Consider the following 23,189-nt stretch of genomic DNA (forward strand, 5'->3'; position numbering starts at 1 on the left):
CATTAGGATATAAATTGACATAATCCCAAAAGCATGGAATGTAATTTGCTCTAAATCAGTCACCAGCACTTCCTCCCTCCTCTACTTTTTCCTTCCCTGCTCCCATCCCTCTACTGATTTTTCTTCAATTTTTTTAGGGTTTTTGTTTTTTGTTTGAATTGCTGCTTTGTGAATATACTTGATATTTTGATTCACTGTGGTATAGTCACATATGTAGGTACAAAATTTTGGTCAGATTTAATTTACTGTTCTCTTTTCCTGTCCTGTTTTCTTCCCCCTCTATCCCATCCTCTATTTTGCTGATCTTTTGTTTATCTTGATGAAATTTCTTCTCCCCTTTTTCACATTTCTCTCTTTCTTCTGTTCCTTCTTTATTTTACATTAGCATCCACATACTATAGAAAACATTTCATCTTTGACTTTTGGGGGACTGGCTTATTTCATTTAGCTGATAGTCTCCAGATCTGTCTACTAAATGTAGTAATTTTACTCTTCTTTGTGGTGGAGAAAGACTCCATTGTGTGTGCGCATACACGCGCGCGCACACACACACACACACACACACACACATATATATATGTAATTTATAATTTTCTTTATATATATAATTTTCTTTACCCATTTATTTGTTGAAGTGTACTTAGATTGGTTTCATAGCTTCACTATTGTGAATTGTGCTGCTATAAATATTTATGTGGCTGTATTCTTATACTATGCTGATATTAAATCTTTTGATACATACCAAGGATACATATACATACCATAACATAGATGAATCATATGTTAATTTTATTCATAGTTATTGTGCAGAAACTCCATACTGCTTTTGAGAGTAAAAGTTTCACTAATTTGCGCTCCCACCATCAATATATGAGTGTGCCATTTTTTTCCCACATCTTTGCCAACACTTATTATTATTTGTATTCTTGATAATTGCCATTCTGACTGGAGTAAAATAAAATCTTAATATGGTTTCCTTTTTCTTTTTCTTTTTCTTTTTTTAGTGCCAGGTATTAAACACAGGAGTACTTAACCACTGAGCCACATTCCCAATCCCTTTTTGTATTTTATTAGTGACAGGGTGTTGCTGAGTTGCTGAGTTGCTTAAACCTTCACTAAGTTGATGAGACTGGCTTTGAACTCACAATTCTTCTGCCTCAGGCTTCTGAGCCACTGGAATTACAGATGTGCACCACCTTGCCCAGCTCAGTAAAATTTTGATTTGTATTTCCCTTATTGTTGGAGTTGTTGAACATTTTTTTCATGAATTTGTTGAACTTTTATATTTCTTCTTTTGAGAAATGTCTGTTTCATCTTTTGCAAGAAGAATGAAGATGGAAGCATCACAATACTGAATCTCAAATTATACTGCAGAGCTAGAGTAACAAAAAAACAGTATGGTACTGACACCAAAACAGCCATAAAGTCAGAATAGTATAGAATAGAATAGAATAGAATAGAATAGAATAGAATAGAATAGAATAGAATAATAGAATAGACAGAGACAAACCTATATAAATATTTGTTCATAGACAAAGTTGCCAAAACATACATTGGGGAAAAGATAACTTTTTAAACAAATGGTGCTGACAAAACTGAAAATTATATGTAGAAGAATAACATTTGACCCCTATTTCTCATCCTGCATGAAAGTCAACTAAATGTGGATTAAAGCCTAGAAATTAGTACAAAAGCTCTGAATTTGCTAGAAGAAAATGTAGGTCCAACACTCTAGCATGTTGGTACAGAAACAAACTTCCTTGACAAGACCCCTAAAGAGCAATATATAAAATAAAAAATCAAGAAGTGGGACGGCATGAAATTAAAAGCTTCTGTATAGCAAAGAAAACAAAAGTGTGAAGAGAGAGCCTATTTTTATTTTTACTCTCTTTGTTTTCTTTTGGGTAATCTCCAATAGCAATTCAAGCTTACCAATTAAATGGTTAAAGTAGAAAAAAGATTTTCAGGCAGAAAAAAAATGATACAGATCCTTTAAAGAAAGAGCATGAGAGAAGAAATAAAGGCAAAATAAGATTTAATTTCCTAATTTTTAACTTATAACTATTTGCTATAAAAGTAGCAACATATTTCTCATATTAATAAGTGAAATTAATAACAGCAATATCACAAGGGATGCAAGGAGGAGTGGGAATAGATTTTTGTAAGGTATCTGTATTACCATTGAAGCTCAGGTAGTATTTATAAGTGGCCTTCAATCCATGACATAGAGTTGCATTGGTGGAGTTTGTGTCAATCTGGCTGGAAGTTTTACTGTTTTTAATTTTTTTAAAAAATTTATAGGGCCTTTTTAGTTATATATGACAATGATGACAATGGAGTCCATTTTCATATAATTATGGAAACATGGAATATGTTTTATTCTAATTAGGACCTCAGTCTTGTGGATCTACATGGTGGTGAGATTCACTGTGGTGTATTCATATATATGTATAGGAAAGTTATGTCCGATTCATTCCACTGTCTTTCCATTTTGTATTTAATATTTATTGTAGTATTAGTTTTACAAGGCTTGAATTCCTCTGGAACACTCTTTTCCTCTCTTAGTATAATGGAAATCTCCTAAAAACTCCTTATTTACACGTAACATCTATATTTCTGCTCCTTCAGCTCTATCAGCTGTTGCAGCTACTGTACTGCAACTGTTGATGTGGTGGATGCATGTGAGGGAGCATTAGCTTGAATGTATGGGGAAAGTACTTGAAATTGAGTAAGAGTCCTATTATGTCTTTGTCCCTGTTGAATTGGGCTTTGCTGTGAAAACTGCTGTGAGTGTATTAAAAAATGTTTACCTTCCTCAGCAGTTTTCTTGGGTCTTCAGTTTGAAAAAAAAAAACAGGTATAATACTTTATCCTGAAGATAAAGTAAATGACATGATTTTGGGTGGCTCATACTCTGAAAAATCTTGAAAACTTTTAAAATAAGTCCCTTTACTGCTCTGCCCTGAATCAGGGACAGATTTCCACAATTACCTCTTGGATTCAAGGCCTTTCACTTATTCTTTGTTGATTGAATCTCCATCCTTTGTAATTACATTATGACTTACATTTATTTGCAATGTTTGTGCTGTCTGAGGACCATTTATGATGAACAGGAGCTGACTAATGTGTTCATTATTCTCAATCTAATGTATCTAATATATCAGAAGCAAAAATATGCCAAATATTAATGTTCCTAAAAATAATGCATTTATAGAGTTCACTAATTTTATGACTTAAAGTAAGTTTGATTCAGGAGGTTTAAAATGTTTTGTTTTCTTATGCAGTATATTTGAAATATCTCTGAATTAGATAATATTTTATAATATTTTAGCTAAAGGAAATAAAATGTCACCAAATAAACACAAATAAATAGGAATATATATATATAGATATATAGAAATAATAAAATGTTTGCAAAAATTACAATTGTTTAGTTAAACATTTATGCCTTTATAATATCTAACAAATGTAGATTTTTAAAAAATATATATCTTAATTCTAGATATAAATTTCCATGTCCAAAACTAAGATATTTTTATGTGCCTTATTATTATTAAATTATTTCTATTATATTTGAGGTGGAGATTGAATGTAGGGGTTCTCTCAACCTTGGAGCCATAACCCCAGCCCTTTTTATATTTTTCAGACAAGATCTCATTATGTTGTTGAGGCTGGCCTTGGACTTGTGATCTTCCTGTCATCAGCCTACTGAGATTAAAGGTATATGCCTCCATGACCTTCTGGTATCTCATTATTATAATATATATTTTGACATAAAATAATATTAGAGAATACTTCTATCAATATAGTTTCATAATTCAGATATCAATAAGTTAACAAAAGTAAAATCATAAAATATTTTTGATGAAATCCCCCATGTTTAGATCTTTTAAAGAAGTTATGATTCTTAGAACACAAATATTTGCTCTTCCTTTACATTTTTTCTTTAAATGTATCAATATACCCATATACAGTAAGTTTTTATGTAAAATAAATATTTCATTAATTTCATCATTTTTAGATAAAAAGCATTGTATTTTTGTTTATTACTTCATTAAATATATTTGTAAATTTAGGTTATTTTACTTGTACTAATAACCATAACAATGCTTGACATACTATGTGCTTTATATTTTTAAAAAATTTGTCTCTACAACTTTAGGAAATAGTTTTAATTAACACTATTTTATAGATGAGAATGTTATAATTTATATCAGCTGAATCACTGTCCAAAGTATCATGTTCACCAAATTTCAGAATCAGGCATATATATATATATCTCAGTTCTCTGTGACTTCAACATGAAGTTAAGCTATAATGTAAAATTTTTGTTTATAGATATATTGAAATTGATGCTTCTTAAGTATTTTTCCTGTCAATACCTTTCTTACATTAAAATAAAATGTGTCAGAATTGTTTTTGTATTTTTTACTTGAACAAAAGGTAATAATGTACATATATTTTACAGGAAGTCAAAATATTTTCAGCACCAGCAGAGCATAAGTGCTAGCTTTAGCCATGCATATACTACAACTAGGAAGATACAGAGAAGACTAGCATGACCCCTAAGCAAGGAGGGCCTGAAAATTCATGAAGAATTCCATAAATTTTTGTGATTAGAGAAGTACTCCAAAGAAACTACTGGTTTTGGCCCAATGTTAGAACCACACTGTTCAATTGGTAGCCACATTAAAACTTTTATGATAAATGCATACCCTCAGTTGTATTAGCTACATTGAAAGTGTTCATGTGACTAATAGATTCTTTATTGAACACTGCAGAGATATGGAATATTTACATACCGCACAAAGTTCTTCTAGATAGGACTGCATTAGAATATTTTCATACTGATTTTCTTCAGATTGGTTAATTTTTATTATTGATAATGTCAATGCCTTAACTTGATAGGTTGTAATGTTTCATTTAAACTCTTTTTTATTTTTTTTTTAAAGAGAGAGGGAGAGAGAGAGAATTTTAATACTTATTTTTTAGTATTCGGCGGACACAACATCTTTGTTTGTATGTGAGGATCGAACCCTGGCCACACGCACGCCAGGCGAGTGTGCCACCACTTGAGCCACATCCCCAGCCCTCATTTAAACTCTTGAAGATACAATTGTTCAGTTTTTATCTTCTTCATGTCAAACATATATCACTCTGCTCATTTTTTTTCAGTTTCCAATAGTTTGTCTTCCACATCAGGTTCTTATAAAAAAAATGAATGAACTGATCAATACTATGGTCTGAACATATCTGTCTCCTCCAAATTCATATACTGAAATCCTGATAATCAAGGTGATGGTAGTAAGAGATGGTGCCTTTTAGAGGTGACAAAGTCATGAGGGAAGAGCACTAGGAATAAGATGGGATCCTTTGTAAATGAGGTTGAGGGAGCTTGTTTGCCCCCTCTGCATTAGATGCAGTAACAAGGCACTAATGACAATGTAGAGAGCACCTCAGTGGGCACTGAATCTGATGTTGCCTTGGTCTTGGACTTCCCAGACTCCTAAACTGTGAGGAATAAACTCCTAAACTAAAATTTAAATTTATAAACTACTCATCCTTGCTAGCACAGTGGCACACCTATAGTCCCAGCTACTCAGGAGACTGAGATAGGAGGACCTCTTGAGGCCATGGGTTTCATGCCAACTTTAGGCAGCACAATGAGACCTTGTAAAAAAAAAAAAGTTAATCTAAAGTTTCGGTTATAACTAACTATAATAGATACTACCTAGTATTTTTTTTTCTTAAAATATTAGATTACTACAATTCTCACATTACAGCAGTCTAATTATTTTTTATGGATGTCAGGAATTAAGCTAGACAGATGATTCCAAATAAAAGTGGTTCTACGTAATAATATTTTGAGTTGGTGATGATATAAAAGCAATAAGCATTCAGCAAAATACCATACTTCAAACTTTGGATTGTTTTCTTTTCCTGGACCAGCCACATATACTTCCGTAGTGTTATGATATTGAACAGGGGGTAAGAAGCCCAGTTCCAGTTCAGCCATGAGGTTTTGAGGGTAAAGAGCACAGTATACTGTGGTGTTAAGTTTTGCTGTTTGCTGTTTCTTTAAAGGATCTGTATTGTTTTTATTCTGCCTGAAAATCTTTTTCTACTTTAATCACTTAATTGGTAATTTACAAAAAAAGTTTTATCAGGATATAACCTCATTGTTAAGTCAAGATGCTTATGTATAATAAAAAGTCTGGGACTTTTCTGTAGGTGACGATATTCTTTTGTATATATTCTGTTTATGTTTATATATATATATATATATATATATATATACACACACACACACACACACATACTCATATATATATCCTGTTATGTTACTGTACAGTTAGATGATTTGGATTTTTTAAAACATTTTACATTTTATATGTGACATATAATCTTTGTCTTCCATTTTTGTACTAGGAATATCATCTAATATACATGATTATCTTGAACATTAAAGGAAGCAATACAATGTTTCATTTAACTAATTGAATGCGTACTTTCTGTTTTTGTTTTGTTTTAACAATGCAAGGCAATTCAAAGCATTTACAGTTTATATTTCTATTTATTTTCCTTCTTTTATTACTGCTAAAGTGAAAATATTTCAGCATGGGGAACAAAGAACTATGTATTTTGTCATTTTTGTTCAAACTTAAAACAACAATCATATTGAAATAAGTGTATATGAAGTGATTTTTAATGTAATAATTTAAGAATATTTATTTTTGTGGAAAAAATTCTCTCATGATTATGTTTTATAGATATCACACACAGTAGCTAAGCAAATGCTATTGATAAAATCAATGTTATTTTTTGTTCAAATTCCCAATATATGATTTTTACCCTCCACACCTCCCCCCACTCCTCTAATTTTACTTCTTTCACTATATTTGCCAAATCTTGATCTGTTACTTAAAGATAAGTATCTACTTGTATAATAATAATATTTCTCCAATACCAACAATGCAAAATCAACTTTAAGATTCTACACGTAATCTTATGGAAATTGTTTTCAAACCAGTAATCAACATGACTTTATATTTTACTCAAGACCAGTTGTATGAGAGTGTAGATTGAACTTCAGTAACAATAAATCACAAATCTTATATTTTACTCCACATATTTTTAATTTAATATTTATTATATTTCTTAAATTCCTAAACTTTTCCACTGTGTAGAAATTTTGCTTACATTATAATTCTGTAGTCTGCAAAATAATAATGCAATATATTACATAAATCATTTTTCTGAGTAGTTATTTCATCAGTTTTTAAATATTATCCTTGTGATTCTGATTTTGTGCCAATTTGATGCTAGCCACCTTAATATATGAATGCTATGGGTATATAATAGCACACATATGTGTAAATTGTTCATATTGCAGAAACTTATTGATTATTCCAACATAGTGTTAGTGCCTCTAAAATTGTTTTTGTGTGTCTTAGCCAGCCTTTACATACACACACACACACACACACACACACACACATATATATATATATATATATATATATATATATACATATATTGAGAGAGAGAGAAAGAAAGAAAGAGAATAAAACAAAAATACTGTTAACTCTCCTGTACAATATTCAATTAAAAATAAATAAAACATGCCACCTGGAAAATTAGGACTTTAAAATAGCTTAAAACATGATCACTTATGGTTTCACAGGACTCTTGCAAGTTGAACAAGCTTTAGTTTATGAAAAAGACTTCATCATAGAAATATGCAAAAAATGGGCTTAAAATATGAATGAAAACTTAATTTTACCAATGAAATTTGTTCATTTCTTGCAAATACAGTTTAACAATGAATTGAGTTCTTCATATCCACTTGAGAGTATATTTTCAAGTAATTTGGAAAAAATAAACAATGAACATGCTTAGGTGATAAATAATTTGTTAATTTAATTGAAAGTTCTCTCAAATTTTTAATTGGACTTTGTTTAATAAAAGGTGCTGATATTTTATTTTAAAGAGAGAGTGAGAGAGGAGAGAGAGAGAAAATTTTTTTTAATACTTCATTTTTTTTTTTTTTAGTTCTCGGTGGACACAACATATTTGTTTGTATGTGGTGTTGAGGATTGAACCCAGGCCACACACATGCCAGATGAGCGCACTACCGCCTGAGCCACATCCCCAGCCCAAAGGTGCTGATATTTTGCTGAAGTGCTACTTTAACTATAAACAAACCTACTTATAAGGTAGCAATTTTGGAACAAATAGATAGCAGATAGCTATGCTAAAAGTAACAGCTTATACCAGAAAGGGCACCCAGCAGCAGGAAACTGGGTTTTTTTTATTGTTGGTTGTTCAAAACATTACATACTTCTTGATATATCATATTTCACAGTTTGATTCAAGTGGGTTATGAACTCCCATTTTTACCCCGTATACAGATTGCAGAATCACATCAGTTACACTTCCATTGATTTACACATTGCCATTCTAGTGTCTGTTGTATTCTGCTGCCTTTCCTATCCTCTACTATCCCCCCTCCCCTCCCCTTCCCTCCCCTCTTCTCTCTCTACCCCCTCTACTGTAATTCATTTCTCCCACTTGTATTATTTTTCCCTTTCCCCTCACTTCCTCTTGTATGTAATTTTGTATAACCCTGAGGGTCTCCTTCCATTTCCATGCAATTTCCCTTCTCTCTCCCTTTCCCTCCCAACTCTCATCGCTGTTTAATGTTAATCTTCTTCTCATGCTCTTCGTCCCTACTCTGTCCTTAGTTCCTCCCCTTATATCAAAGAAGACATTTGGCATTTGTTTTTTAGGGATTGGCTAGCTTCACTTAGCATAATCTGCTCTAATGCCATCCATTTCCCTCCAAATTCTATGATTTTGTCATTTTTTAATGCAGAGTAATACTCCATTGTGTGTAAATGCCACTTTCTTTTTATCCATTCGTCTATTGAAGGGCATCTAGGTTGGTTCCACAGTCTTGCTATCGTGAATTGTGCTGCTATGAACATCGATGTAGCAGTGTCCCTGTAGCATGCTCTTTTTAGGTCTTTAGGGAATAGACCGAGAAGAGGAATAGCTGGGTCAAATGGTTGTTCCATTCCCAGTTTTCCAAGAAATCTCCATACTGCTTTCCAAATTGGCTGCACCAATTTGCAGTCCCACCAACAATGAATAAGTGTACCCTTTTCCCTACATCCTCACCAGCACTTGTTGTTGTTTGACTTCATAATGGCTGCCAATCTTACTGGAGTGAGATGGTATCTTAGGGTGGTTTTGATTTGCATTTCTCTGACTGCTAGCGATGGTGAGCATTTTTTCATGTACTTGTTGATTAATTGTATGTCCTCCTCTGAGAAGTGTCTATTCAGGTCCCTGGCCCATTTGTTGATGGGGTTATTTGTTATCTTATTGTCTAATTTTTTGAGTTCTTTGTATACTCTGGATATTAGGGCTCTATCTGAAGTGTGAGAAGTAAAGATTAGTTCCCATGATGTAGGCTCCCTATTTACATCTCTTATTGTTTCTTTGGCTGAGAAAAAAAACTCTTTACTTTGAGTAAGTCCCATTTGTTGATTCTAGTTATTAACTCTTGTGCTATGGGTGTCCTATTGAGGAATTTGGAGCCCGACCCCACAGTATGTAGATCATAGCCAACTTTTTCTTCTATCAGACGCCGTGTCTCTGATTTGATATCAAGCTCCTTGATACATTTTGAGTTAACTTTTGTGCATGGTGAGAGAAAGGGATTCAGCTTCATTTTGATGCAAATGGATTTCCAGTTTTCCCAGCACCATTTGTTGAAGATGCTATCCTTCCTCCATTGCATGCTTTTATCCCCTTTATCAAATATAAGATAGTTGTAGTTTTTTGGATTGGTTTCTGTGTCCTCTATTCTGTACCATTGGTCCACCCGCCTGTTTTGGTACCAGTACCATGCTGTTTTTGTTACTATTGCTCTGTAGTATAGTTTGAAGTCTGGTATCGCTATACTGCCTGATTCACACTTCCTGCTTAGCATTGTTTTTGCTATTCTGGGTCTTTTATTTTTCCATATGAATTTCATGTTTGCTTTCTCTATTTCTACAAGAAATGCCTTGGGATTTTGATTGGCATTGCATTGAACCTATAGAGAACTTTTGGTTATATCGCCATTTTGATGATGTTAGTTCTACCTATCCAGGAAACTGGGTTTTGATCTTGATTAACTTGCTTCTTCTTTTGTCTTAATTTCCTTCAGAGCAAAGTGATTTTACCAAGATTCTGTAATTGTCTTTCCATCAGTAAATTATATATTTCTCATAATTTTTTAATATTAATAAAAGTTACATTATAATAAATAAATGTGTAAGAAGAGTTAATATGAATAAATATTAATTAAAAATAATGTCAAATATTTATATTGAAATCTAATAGTTGTGAAGGAAAATATCCTTGGAGATTAATTTGATGCCTTTCTTCCAAAAACTGGTAATGAAATCAAGTCAATACAATGAATATCTAGTAAGCAGATCCCCTATGTTTTTAAGACATAGACAAGCCCTTTTATGGACCTACTGTTAGTGACTGAAAACACTACAATTCATCCATCAACTATAAAAAGAAAATGTTACTTAAATGTGTGCAATAATTATAGACCCTATATCTCATTGTGTTCAAGTAATCCCCTCAGATTATTCTCCTCAGAAACAGACACTGAAGAGCTAAAGTAGATGTATATTTGGTCTATAATATTGCAAGAAATAGATAAAAAGTTATCTAAGAAAATATTTGAAGAAAAATCCTCCATCAAGAGGGTAACAGATGTTGTCTTACCTACTTTTTCTCTCCATTAGGTACAAAAATTTAAGTCTTGGGAACAGAGAATTGTCTTTGGGTAAGTCCCAAAAAAAACACAAAGGATTTGCATAATTTTTAGACAAGAAGAAGTATTTGCTAAAGGTAGCCTTTGGGTAATCTTCAACCTTCCCCTCTGTAGTTGATATCAGCAACAAACTCATTCAATCCACTTTCCATAACCTCCTAGCTGCTTCTGTATAATATGGAATCCTGAACAATCATAGATAGAATAATAGATGTTACTGGTTTAGTTTCCCTTAGGAGGTTGTCAAAAGGACAGTTTTATTATCCTCAAGTTGTAGCTGATCCTTTGTAAGCTTGCTTTACAAATGAATACACTGGATAGCACAGGGTTGTTGGGGTACTGATTGTAGTAGCTGTAACTGTAAGATCTGGTATAGATTCATTATGTTTCAACCAACTAGTAACAGTAGGATTTCATCACATCAACATATTGTGCTCATATAGTACAGAGGATTAACTTCTTTTCCTTACAGGATAAGCATACAGAAGAAGTGTGTGTGTGTGTGTGTGTGTGTGTGTGTGTGTGTGTGTGTTTTCCTGTGTTTTAGAGTGTTATATAGAGTAAGAAAGCCCTAAAGGAAGTAAAGGAAAATCATCAGAAAACTATTTAGATAAAAACAGCAATGTGTAACTATATATCATCAGTAAGATTGCAAAGTACATTAAAGTATCAGATTAATATAAGCAAAAATTTAGGTCTGTTTAATTTGACCTATAGAAATCATTTTTGGATGTTATAATTCTTAATTTGAATGTCTAAGTAATATTAATAATATAAATCATCATCTCTAAATTCTTGAAATTTTTATGACATTTAGAAAACTGATGCCAATAAAATTCCATGCTTCATAAAGATTTTTACTCAAATAAAATACAAACACTTGGATTAATATACAAATATTTAATTTTTTGCTGTTTTACTTGTATGATATATTGCAAGATACAAAGAAAATTTATAAAATATGAAGGTAGGAGATTTTAAGCTGGGATATAAAGAAAACATGGGTTTATATTGTGGACACATGGAAAAGCAGTATTAGAAATGAATAGTAGTTTGGCAGATAGATCTATAATGAATGGATAGAGGATGGAAACCAAGAAAATGTAGCAGAAGTTATAGCTACAATTTTTTTGGATTTCTCCAAGAGCCCTTACCAATTCAAAAGGAAGAAGGAAGAAGGAGAAGGAGGATGTGAGGTTTAACTTGGTTCTTAATCAAAAAAACAGAAAAGATACAGAAACAAAAGGAAAAATAAGATAGATATTTGCTTTCCCTATAAAGCTGAAACCAAGATTTCTCAGCTATTCACCTTCTAAGAAGAAACATTTACTACATAAATTGACTTCTGTTTGGAAATCTCATCTAATTAAATATGAAAGTAGCTTGGGTCAACAAAATTTTCCTGGTATAACTTTCTATAAAAGCTGTACATTTGTTTTTTATTTTACAAAATTTGTAGGAATAGGGATTCTGAAAAATTGGGAAGATTTCTTTTTTTTACTTTTTTTTGAAAGGAATATAGAAGACTTACTATTAAAATAATTCATCTTTGTCTTGAAATAAAACCATAAATATTCTAAAAAGAGACAGCCTACATGGTAGGTCCATATGAGGGGCTGGAGGTAAGATTAAAGGAAATTAGATATGCAGATGATGGGGATTAATGTTGTACTTCAATTTGTTTGAGCTTTAGTTAAAAAAAGACAATTTTTGTTTTTCTTATCATTACTTTGGTTCCAAATAAAACATTAAAAAATGCTTCAACTTAATAAACTGAAATTTTATTTCATTGAATAATAAGCTATAAAAATTATGTCTGTGAGTTTTAGAAAAAGCTTTAAAGAAGTTCACATTCAATTCATTTAATCATGTGCAAGTGTGAATAAACACATATAAATTAAAATTTACACTTCTTGGGCATGTTGATTTTTACTCATGTGTTTCATAATATTATAATAACATGAGCAATTTCATCCAACTTTACTTTGTTGTTGTTGTTGTTGTTGCTTTGTTTTGTTTTTGTTTTTTGCGTTTTCAGGATCAAACCTAGGGCTTCACATGTGATAGGCAAGTTCTCTGCTTCTGAGTTATATCCCTAGCCAACATGAGCACATTTAAATGAATTAATGTATGGATCATATAAAATCCTGGTGAAGAACATTTTTCTGAAGAGTGGTTATGTGTTCATTTTTCCAGGAATTCAGGCAGTGTCAATAATCAGAGACTGACATTTTTGAAAATTTTAAGTTAAACACTGTTATTTAGCTTTTCATGTCTATAACAAAATGTCTAAGGCAAGAAAATAAAGAAAATAGGTTTATGCAGGACATAGTTCTAGATGTTCAAGAACATGGCACCTACATAGGCTTATGCCAATTCAGGGTCCTCTTGGCTGTGTTAAATCATGGTGGATGGTAATGAAAGGAATGCATGCAACAGCAAGTGATCACATCCCAGAAAAGAAAGAAGAGAGAACTGATGGTGCTAGGATCAGCTTTTTACAATAACTCCTGCAAGACCTACTAAGGAGTTGTATGTGAAGTTCATTAATCTCTTCTGAGGGAAGAGTCCCCAATGATCTAAGGACCTTCCACTAGATCCCATTCATTTTTAAAAATATTTTTTATTTGTTTATTTTTATGTGGTGCTGGGGATAGAACCCAGGGTTTCAGGCATGCTAGGCAAGTGCTCTACCACTGAGCCAAAACCCCAGCCCTAAATCCCACTTGTTAAAGAGTCACATCACCTCCCTATACTGCCACCCTGGGGACCAAACTGCCAACACATGAATGTTTAGGGGGACACAGTTAGATCATATACAAATCACAGAATGTGTTTTGTACCATATAATTCCAAATTCATAGCCATGTATTTTACAGGTTATGGTTCCAAATTATCTAGAGATTATTTTTCCCCAACCAATAATGCAGGTAGTTAAAGAGGTGCTTCTTTATCTTCCTTCACTTGCAGTTAGTTTTTTCCTTTGTTTATTCTTTCTCTACCTTTTGACTAATTATGATGTCATTTGATGATTCCTGATTTATGTGAAATCTACTTTCAACTTCCATCTCCCATGGTGCAGAGATCTCATAGCCTTCTCCTATGTCATAGGAATTTAAGACCCTTTTGCTGCTAGAAAATCATTTGTTTCATCACAGAGCAGCCAATACATTCTTTCAGTCATGTGCTGAGTGGACTTGTTTATGGTCTACTGTATTAGTGGCATTAAGAGTTTTAATCCAAAAATAATAAAATAAAGAGTTTTAATTTAATTTTATTTTAAACTATGCATTTATAGAAATGTTAAAATTTCAAGCCTTTGAAGCGGGAGGAGTTTCTGGATGTCTATTTAACAGGCTGCTAGAACTAGTAACTTTTATTCTTGGTTTTGATTTTTGAGCTGCTGGGAATTGAATTCAAAGCCTTGCATGTTACTAGGCATGCGCTGTATCACTGAGCTATATTTCTAGCTCTCCAAAGTTCTCATTTTGGATCATTAAATATTTAAACTTTTAAAATAATTTCTTCTGCATGAACTATTCTCTTAAAATTAATTACTTCCTATAATATAATATAATTGACATTTTACATGAAATATTTCAATTATTTTAGATTGACAAATTTCTCATTTTAGAGTTAAATTATTAAATATTAAGAAATCTAAATTTTATTGCGTATCTACCATATTCTAGGCACTCTTCTCTGTACCGAGGATATATCAATAAACCAAATATTCTTTTTCCTTATTTGTTTTGCATTCTAGTGGAGACTTCATGTTACAAACATAAAACAACTGTGTAATGTGTTTTCTAAAAAATATCCTTAATTAAAAATATATTTCCTCCTCTCTTGAAGTTGGGAATAGCTTCTAGAACTCTCAATGGCACAGAATTGTCAAGTGAGGCAGATGTCATCTTGTATTCTTAACCTTGCATAATTGAAACAATGGTATCATAAGTCTACTACATAATACCAATCTTTTTCTTCTTCAGTTCTTTATCCCTTGCTTTCTTTTACTTTGCACTTTCCTGGTCTACCTGTGCTCTCTTTATATCAATCATAGTTCAACACATAAAACTCCTATCGCTATTTCAAGGGAATTAGATGATCAATTGTGTTTGGAAAGGCTGGGTACAGGAAAGTCAGGGAATCACCACCCCACTAACTCCTAGGTAATATGACCCTAGTGGTAATCCAGAATTGAGAAACCTTCTCCTGTATTGACTTTCACTGTTGCAACTGCACAATCATGGTCCAGGTGTATGGACACTGGAAGTGGAGCTCAGTAATCACAAATACATCTAATAAAATTTGCCTGCCAGATCCCACAACTGCAGGAAGATAGCAACTGCTGTACCTCTAAATTTTCTACAATTGAACTTCATTCATAGAATCTAGTGCAATCTAATTGCAAGAGATGATATGAAGTGTGTTCTTACACTCCAATCATTGCTATGCCGTGAAGGAATGGACTAGATGGGGTGAGGGATGAACAAAATAAACAAAACTTAATGTCTATGTTCCTCATATACAACCTTTCTTTACTATAAGATTTTGAGGTATTTTTTGAAATGTCATAGATGATATTATTTCTTAGCCTCAATTTGATAGTTTTTATCTTTATTTGTAAAATTCACTGTTCTCATTTCTGCAACAATAGGATCAACATGTTTCTTTTGGATTATATTATGCATGATATGTGTGTGAATGCATATATTCTTTTCATCTTCCCTTTGCCTTGGTGATGGAACTAATTAGTTATACTTTTCTGTCTGTAACTCTTATGCTTTAATATGAAAATGAAATACCAACTGTTTTCTTCATTGATATTCTACACACCTCTCCTCACAATGAGTTGTATCTTTGAACACTTGATTCTTGTCTCTTACTCTTCATCTCCACATGGACATTTAGAAAGGTTAAATTCTCTTCTTTCTTCTTTTCATCTTTTATCTTCTTCTCAACGTGCTTATCTTTCCACATGGTGTACTTTACTAAATAGTGAAGTACTTTTATCTTCAGAACCAGTGTTTATTACTTACTACTTACGTTATGCATTCTTAAGTTTTGTGTGATATGAGGGTTTAATGCATGGCTCTGCCAGGGGCTGCTAAGGCGGATTGGTTAATACATAATTTTGTCTTAAAAATTTATTAAGAAAATTATTTTTTTACGTGTTTTCTAAATGTTAATGTAAAATTATATTGTAACTCACATCCTTCCTCTTCTTTGTTTTTTAATCTTTTCCATTTTCTGACTCTATTACTATTATTTAATTATAATTCCAGAGGAATATAGCAATAGCAATATTTTATTACAGTTTTAATTATACTTCCAGATGAAAACAATAGAAAAATTAAATTATCAATTTTAATATCATGTGTAATTTGAATTTGTCAACACTTACTGAATATAAAGTTTGTTTTTAAAATAACATATCACATTATACAACACATATAAAATATAAAGTCAAATTGCATTCTAACTCTCATGTAAATTATTAGTAGAAAAATACATAAAGTACAAATCCCATGGAAGTAACAAATATTTAGTCAATTATAAAATTTAAAGTGAAACAATAGGAAATTTTATTATAATTTTTGGAATTATATTTGTCAATTATGTCCAAATCAGATCTGGATCATATTTTTTACTAATTTTCCAACAGCTGAAAAATTCTTTTTAATGGTAATGAAGAAGTATTATAACCTAATTCTAAATACTCTCTCCTTGATTCTCATTTTCAAACAATCCTATCTTTTTCTTAACACTTTTGAGACCTTTGGATTCATTATGTACAGATAAATATTTCAAAAGAGAATTAATTACTATTAACTATTATCTTGTTTATTTTTCACATGAAAAAGTTTTTACATTGAAGAATGATTATTCTTGCAAAACATATTATTTATTATCTTTTCTTTTTATTTATACAGGAAAAAGGATTAATCTTGCAACACACATGGTATATTATCTGTTCTTTATAGATTCTGATATTATTAGGCACAGTTTCCTGACAAACAATTTTGATGTATACTTGTCAAAGGTTAAATTTTTAGATTTCATATATTTTGAATATATAGAATCAATATCATCCTATACTGAAAATACAGGTACTTTATAAATTCAATACATACTGGAACATAGAATTTTTAAAATTTGGCATTATAATAATTACAGTCACTATTATCATCATTGCTATTATTTTTATATTTATTTTATATATTTTATATTGACAGATGTTGCCAAAGAAAGGGTGAAGATTATGTGTGAGCTCTGTTGTCTTAAAGAAAGAAGAGAAGGTAGCCTAAATTTTATTTAGAAAGAGGATGGTAGAAGTGACAGAATTAATGCTTACAGAAATAGACATTGACAACATGCCTGACCCAATCTATCTATCTATCTATCTATCACTTTCTTTCAATACTTTTTTTTCTCAGTCTTTGGTGTGAAACATGGGAGCCCAGATTTTTTATTTCTATAATTTGGTTTGAATATATATGGTTAGATTGACACTTAATCATGAGAAGTAGACCTCCAAAATTTTATGCTCATTTATTCACCATCCTATGGTATGCAAAGCCACACACACACAAACACAAATTGACAGAGAAACTCTTATATCCTAATATATCCACATCACTTCCTCCTTGTCCTTAATTATCCTTCAGCTAAGGATGGGCATGTGACACATTTCTGGAAGTGAAATATAGGTGGATATCATATCATTATTTTTCCCTCGGATTATTTTAATAGAAACTTACCTATAATAGTAGACTTCTACAGTGTGCTTTCCATGTAACAGCTATTTTTAGGCTTCTAATCAGATTGTGTCACCCTAAACTAGAAAAGTGGCATTGCAAATAAAATGAACACAAAGGTAATGGTAGATATAGTGGAGGCATAGAGAAAAGCATGTGGTTAATAAAAATGGATGGAAGATAATGGGTATTATCCAAAGGGTGAAAATTCAAAATTGTATATGTTTTTTTTCAAAGACAGAGTGAGAGAGAGAGAAAGAGAGAGAATTTTTTAATATTTATTTTTCAGTTTTTCAGGGGACACAACATCTGTGCTTGTATGTGGTGCTGAGGATCCAACCCAGGCGGAGCACGCTACCGCTTGAGCCACATCCCCAGCCCCCCAAAATAATATATGTTTTAGAAAAAAATTGTTAAATTGTGATTAGAAAGCAAAATTAATAACAGAGAAAAATAAAAACTTTAGGGAAAAAGATAAAAAGTTATGAACAGATTGTGTTAAAACTTAATTGACTACAGAGAATTTGGAAAAAGAAACGTAATAGGTTAGTTGATATATGGCCTGGATTTGCAGGATAAGATTTGCACTAGGAAAACAGATTTAGAATTTATGGTAAGAGATGGCATACCACTGTATATAATCCTGATAAAGACTCTGAGATGACATGAGGAGAGAAGATAGTTTGAGAGAAAGGCTGAAGTGCAGACATCTATTTGGGGATATAAGGAAGAACATGAGCCAGTAATGACAGCTGAGTAGCAATGGTCAAGTAAGTAATTAGTAGAATGAAAAGGAAGGCAACAAATGGATTCAGGACAGAAAGAGACAATGAAGATAATGAATGATCTTCATGAAGAATGAGGAAAGAACATAAGTGATCTGTGACCTGAGCCAGAACATTTTATAAGGAATAAGAGGGCGGAAAAGAATTTGCCAAGCATTGTGTGGTAAATGAGAAATGAAAAATGTAGATGGAAATTATTTAAAAATTTATTTCTTAAGATTGTTGGATGTAGGAAACAGTGCAATACTAAAGCAAGAATTTGGTATTATTATTTGTTTTTAACCTAACATGTTTAAAGATAGGTGGAGATAAGATAGAAAAGTTTTAAAAATGCATTGCTACAGAGAGGAGATTGAATACAAATTACACAACTGTTAGAACATAATTCTGGAATAGGTTAGAGGTTAAGCTTACTAGAACAGCAAAGTTGGGGAGTTGGGATTTCAGCGGAAAAGGGCACACACATAACTTCACCATAAATGTGAAGAAAAATAAAATAGGTGTGTGAGTTTCAGGTGTGTTCGTACACTTGTGTGAAGTACCATGGCTTCTATTTTATCATAAAAGAGGAAGAGATGTTCTTTGAAAAGGGTGAATAGATGAGTTGGATTTCAAGAATTTGAAGGTTTGAAATAGTGTGGAGAGAGTGTTGTCTCATTGAGTTTTTTTATATCCTTGAGATTATATTTGAAATTGTTGACTCTGACTTTAAATTGGTACTGTATTTCGTGTCACATGACTTTCTTCAGGTAGCCTCCGTAAGTCCAGGTTGGATGAGAACAGAGAATTAGGTCAGAGCTATTCAAATTTTAAACCTCAGAAATCTTTTGAAATAAGAATTCTTCATAAGAAATTATCTGCTCCAAGTCTGCACCCCTAACTAAACTTGTACTTTTCCTCTTTTGGGCTTAGTTTGTATTCCCTATCTAACAGTATTACACTTTTATTGTGTACTAGGTATATTACTGTGTGTCCTATCTCATCTGATACATAATAAGAACTTCTATTCATACTTGTGGTCCCAATGCCTAAACGATTGTTTTGTATTACCTGTTTACTGCATGATAGGAATTTATAACCTGAAAGAAAATAGTTCTGAGATTTTTATCAAGAGCACTCATGTCAAGGAATATTCTCCCAGATCTGTGCTTGGTTATAAAGGGAAAATGTGGAGTGAATTTGTATGTTCGACCACAACAGAAACATTCATATATTGAAGGATAGGAATTAAACTCATTGAAATATAGAAAATTTAAATCTCTGCTGTCAAATACATTCAATCACTAGCAAAAAGATGCTATTAAGTGTTTCATATACAGCTAGTTCAAACTGATATATGCTTTAAAAGCAAAATGCAAGCTAGATTTTAAAGAATTAGTATAGAAAAAGAATAGCATATATCTATTTAATGTATTATATTGATTTCACATTAAAATAAATTATTTAGATATATTGAATTAAATAAATAAAATATATTACTAAAATTAATCTCACCCATTTATTTCAACTCTGTTTATAAATATAGCTACCTTAAAATTTAAAATTACATATCTGGTTGTCATTTATGACTCATTATATTCCTATTAATTCGGACAGTATTGATATAGAAAAATGTATTGAACTAAACAAAGTTGTCTTTTATAAATATTATTTTCTCAGTAATGGTTTAATGGTCTAAAATCTTGAATAATCCAATTTGAAAGGTTACTGAAACAATTTATATTTTTAAAAATTTTTTTTAGTTGTACATGGACACATACTTTTATTTTATTTGTTTATTTTATGTGGTGCCAGAAATCAAACCCAGTGTCTCATGCATGCTAGACAAGTGCTCTACCGCTGAGCCACAACCCTGGCCCCAACATTTCTATATTCTTCATATGATACATCAAATAACACTTTCAAACTTTAGTTAAAATTTATTAAAATAATTGCTAGAAATGTAAGGAGTATCAGAGGCCAATTATTTGAAAATATGGTAAATCAATGTTATTTTAAAATTAATTCTGTGTTAGCACTTTGTTCTTCAAAGCCATTGAGTTTCTAACTACTATCTATAGGCATGTTGAAACCATTTATCAAACTGTTTATTCCTAATCACAATGCTAAGTAAGCAAAATATTATTTGCTTTTGCCAAAGTTTTAAGATTAGCATATTAAAATCTGCAGTGATAGTTTCTGTAATAAAATAGACATTTGTAAATTTTGTGCATGAATAGCAACAAGGGTAACAAGTTTGAAAAGAAAAGTAGCTGAGTAACCAAAAGCAACAAAAATTTCAGGAGACTACTTTTCATAGTATGTGGTGATTCTCACAGATAATTGAAATGTTAAAAATGTATCCTATAGCTTGATGTCATGTTAACAGAAAATTGTCAGCTGTTTTATGAAAGAACAGACAGATTTTGGTTATATGTATGTTTACAAGATGTGAGCTATATGTTTTCCACTGCTACTACTTCTATGAAATCCTCAATACATATTGACAGCAATAATCTAAAATTCACTGTTAATTTGCATAGTATTTCTTAAACCTGACTTCCATTTTCTTTCTACTTAATGTTTTCCATAATTCTATTAAGGTTGTTCAAAATACTATACTGCCATATTAGAATAATAAATACACAAGAGAAACAGTTCACAAAATCCCTCTTAGATAAGTAATTCATAAATACTTTCAAAAGATTTCTTACTTTATTTTGTATTTTCCCTATAGTTTTCATTTAAAATATTAAAAATATAATCTAACTTTCTATCCTAAAATTATTTTATGTGTTATGCATAAGATATGCACTATATGCTTTTATTTTACTTATAACTCATTGTATTTTCATGTTAAGGAATAGAGTTTGAGCATAAAGACTAAGAGTCATACAGATACTGTTTTTCTATAAATCAATGAAACCAGAATGAAGAACCCGTTATAGCCAGAAATATAAACTTTATGCTGAGAGAAATATTAACTATAAAAAATATGGCAAAACGGACATTTACAAAATCCATCTTGGTGATCATTTTTCTCATTTGTGGTGGTAAAACATTTTGACTACTTATCATTGCTATCAGTATTTTCCACCTTAAGTACATCTTCCCAATGTTAAAGCTGGAAAACTATTTTATCATGATTCCTTTGCAACTTAGGTAGGTTTCACCTAACACAGGAATTTTGGCAAGAAATGGAACTTACTGAATATCAGAAATAGTTTTATAAAAAGAGAATTCATACAATATTTTGCCTGTCTGATTTAATATGTCCAAATATAACATTTGAACAGAGCGATTCAATATAAAATGAAAATACCCTTAGCAAAATATATTTCACTTTACATCACAAATGAATAGCAAATACTTAAAAAACTGATCTCTATTACCAATAGATTGTCATTAGGAATTCAATGACATGTTTGATGAGGAATAAATCACTGATATTTGACTACATTAAATAAAAGGAGATTATTTAGCTGATAATTTTATTCTGAAAACTATTGCATACTTGGCTTAAGTATTCTCATGTTACAATAAATGTTAAATGAAAAATTTTTTGGAATTAATTTATATGAAAAAATATAAAATGTTTTCATCATGGTTTTACTCTGAAGTATTCTTAAATTAATTTTTTTAACTGACACATTGAAAACAAAAATATGCATATTTAATAAGATAACATGAACACAATTCATATATTATACAATGCATGTATCATTGTGTAATACTTAAATCAGGTTAAGCATATCTATCTGTTCAAATGTTTCTCATTTTCTTAAGATGAAAACATATACTCTCCTGTCTTCTAGCTTTTTTGAAATGTGCAGTATATTATCATTTTCTATAGTAACTGTACTGTACACCAGAACTACTTACTTACTCCTTATCTAACAGCAGCTTAGTACCTGCTCACCAAACTTCCCCTATTCTTCCCTTAGATAATTAATACTATCATTGAAAATAAATGTGACTATTAACAGAATGCAACATACCCATGAATTTTATCTCAGTATTATTTTCCATATTAGCTTTGTCCAAGAGAAATAAAATGTGAGTCACAGATTTCAGCCACATATGCATTTCTAAATTTCTATTAGTTAAACTTTGGGAAAGTAAAATGAATTAGACTAACGATATTAATATATTTTACTTAACAAAATAGATCTAAACTATATTTCTTCTAAAGTATAATCAAGATAAAAATGAGAAGTTTCAAAAGTTTTATGTAAGACTTCTCAATCCATGGTCTACTTTACATAGCCTATCAGAATTCAGACTAGGCTTGTGCTCAATTCCATGGCATCCTGTTTTAGAAGTGTTTAGATAGTGTTTTAGATACTGCATCTTTTGCTAAAGTAGGCCACACCCTCATAATCACAACACATGTTCCAACTTATATGTATGGATTATTTAGTTATGAAATTCCTAGAAAAAATGAGAAAAGGATTTAGGTATAAACCAAACTAACTCAAACAAAACAATTAAAAAAAAAAGAAAAATTAGGAAGGATTCTATAGGAGAGAAAGAACGGAGTGGCCTGTTTCCCACAAGATCATTTGATTTTGATGAGAGCCAAAGTAATAAAGAGAAAGAGTCAAAAAATAATGAAAAGTTTTGGTGAAAATCTGCATTCAATAATAAGATCTAACACAAAACTCTGAGGGATTTCTTCCTCCTTTTCCAAGTCTGCATAGACATACTACTCTCTAGGACCCCAGGAAAATGAAGCTATGGGTGTATCACAAAATTGAACCATTATTATAGACAAAGAATTCACTTCATGAAGGGAAGAACGACTTCACCAAAAGATTTATAAAG

The 23,189-nt window shown here is 31.3% G+C and overlaps 1 non-coding gene across 1 annotated transcript; it reads left to right on the forward strand.

The window, feature by feature from the left end:
- The first annotated feature begins 4,505 nt into the window (after positions 1-4,505).
- Positions 4,506-4,610, forward strand: LOC113178358 (U6 spliceosomal RNA). Its single transcript, XR_003300196.2, has one exon. It is a non-coding gene; the product is annotated as a U6 spliceosomal RNA (small nuclear RNA).
- Positions 4,611-23,189: the final 18,579 nt, after the last annotated feature.

Source organism: Urocitellus parryii, chromosome 7 (assembly GCF_045843805.1).
Source record: "Urocitellus parryii isolate mUroPar1 chromosome 7, mUroPar1.hap1, whole genome shotgun sequence".
Lineage (NCBI taxonomy): Eukaryota > Metazoa > Chordata > Mammalia > Rodentia > Sciuridae > Urocitellus > Urocitellus parryii.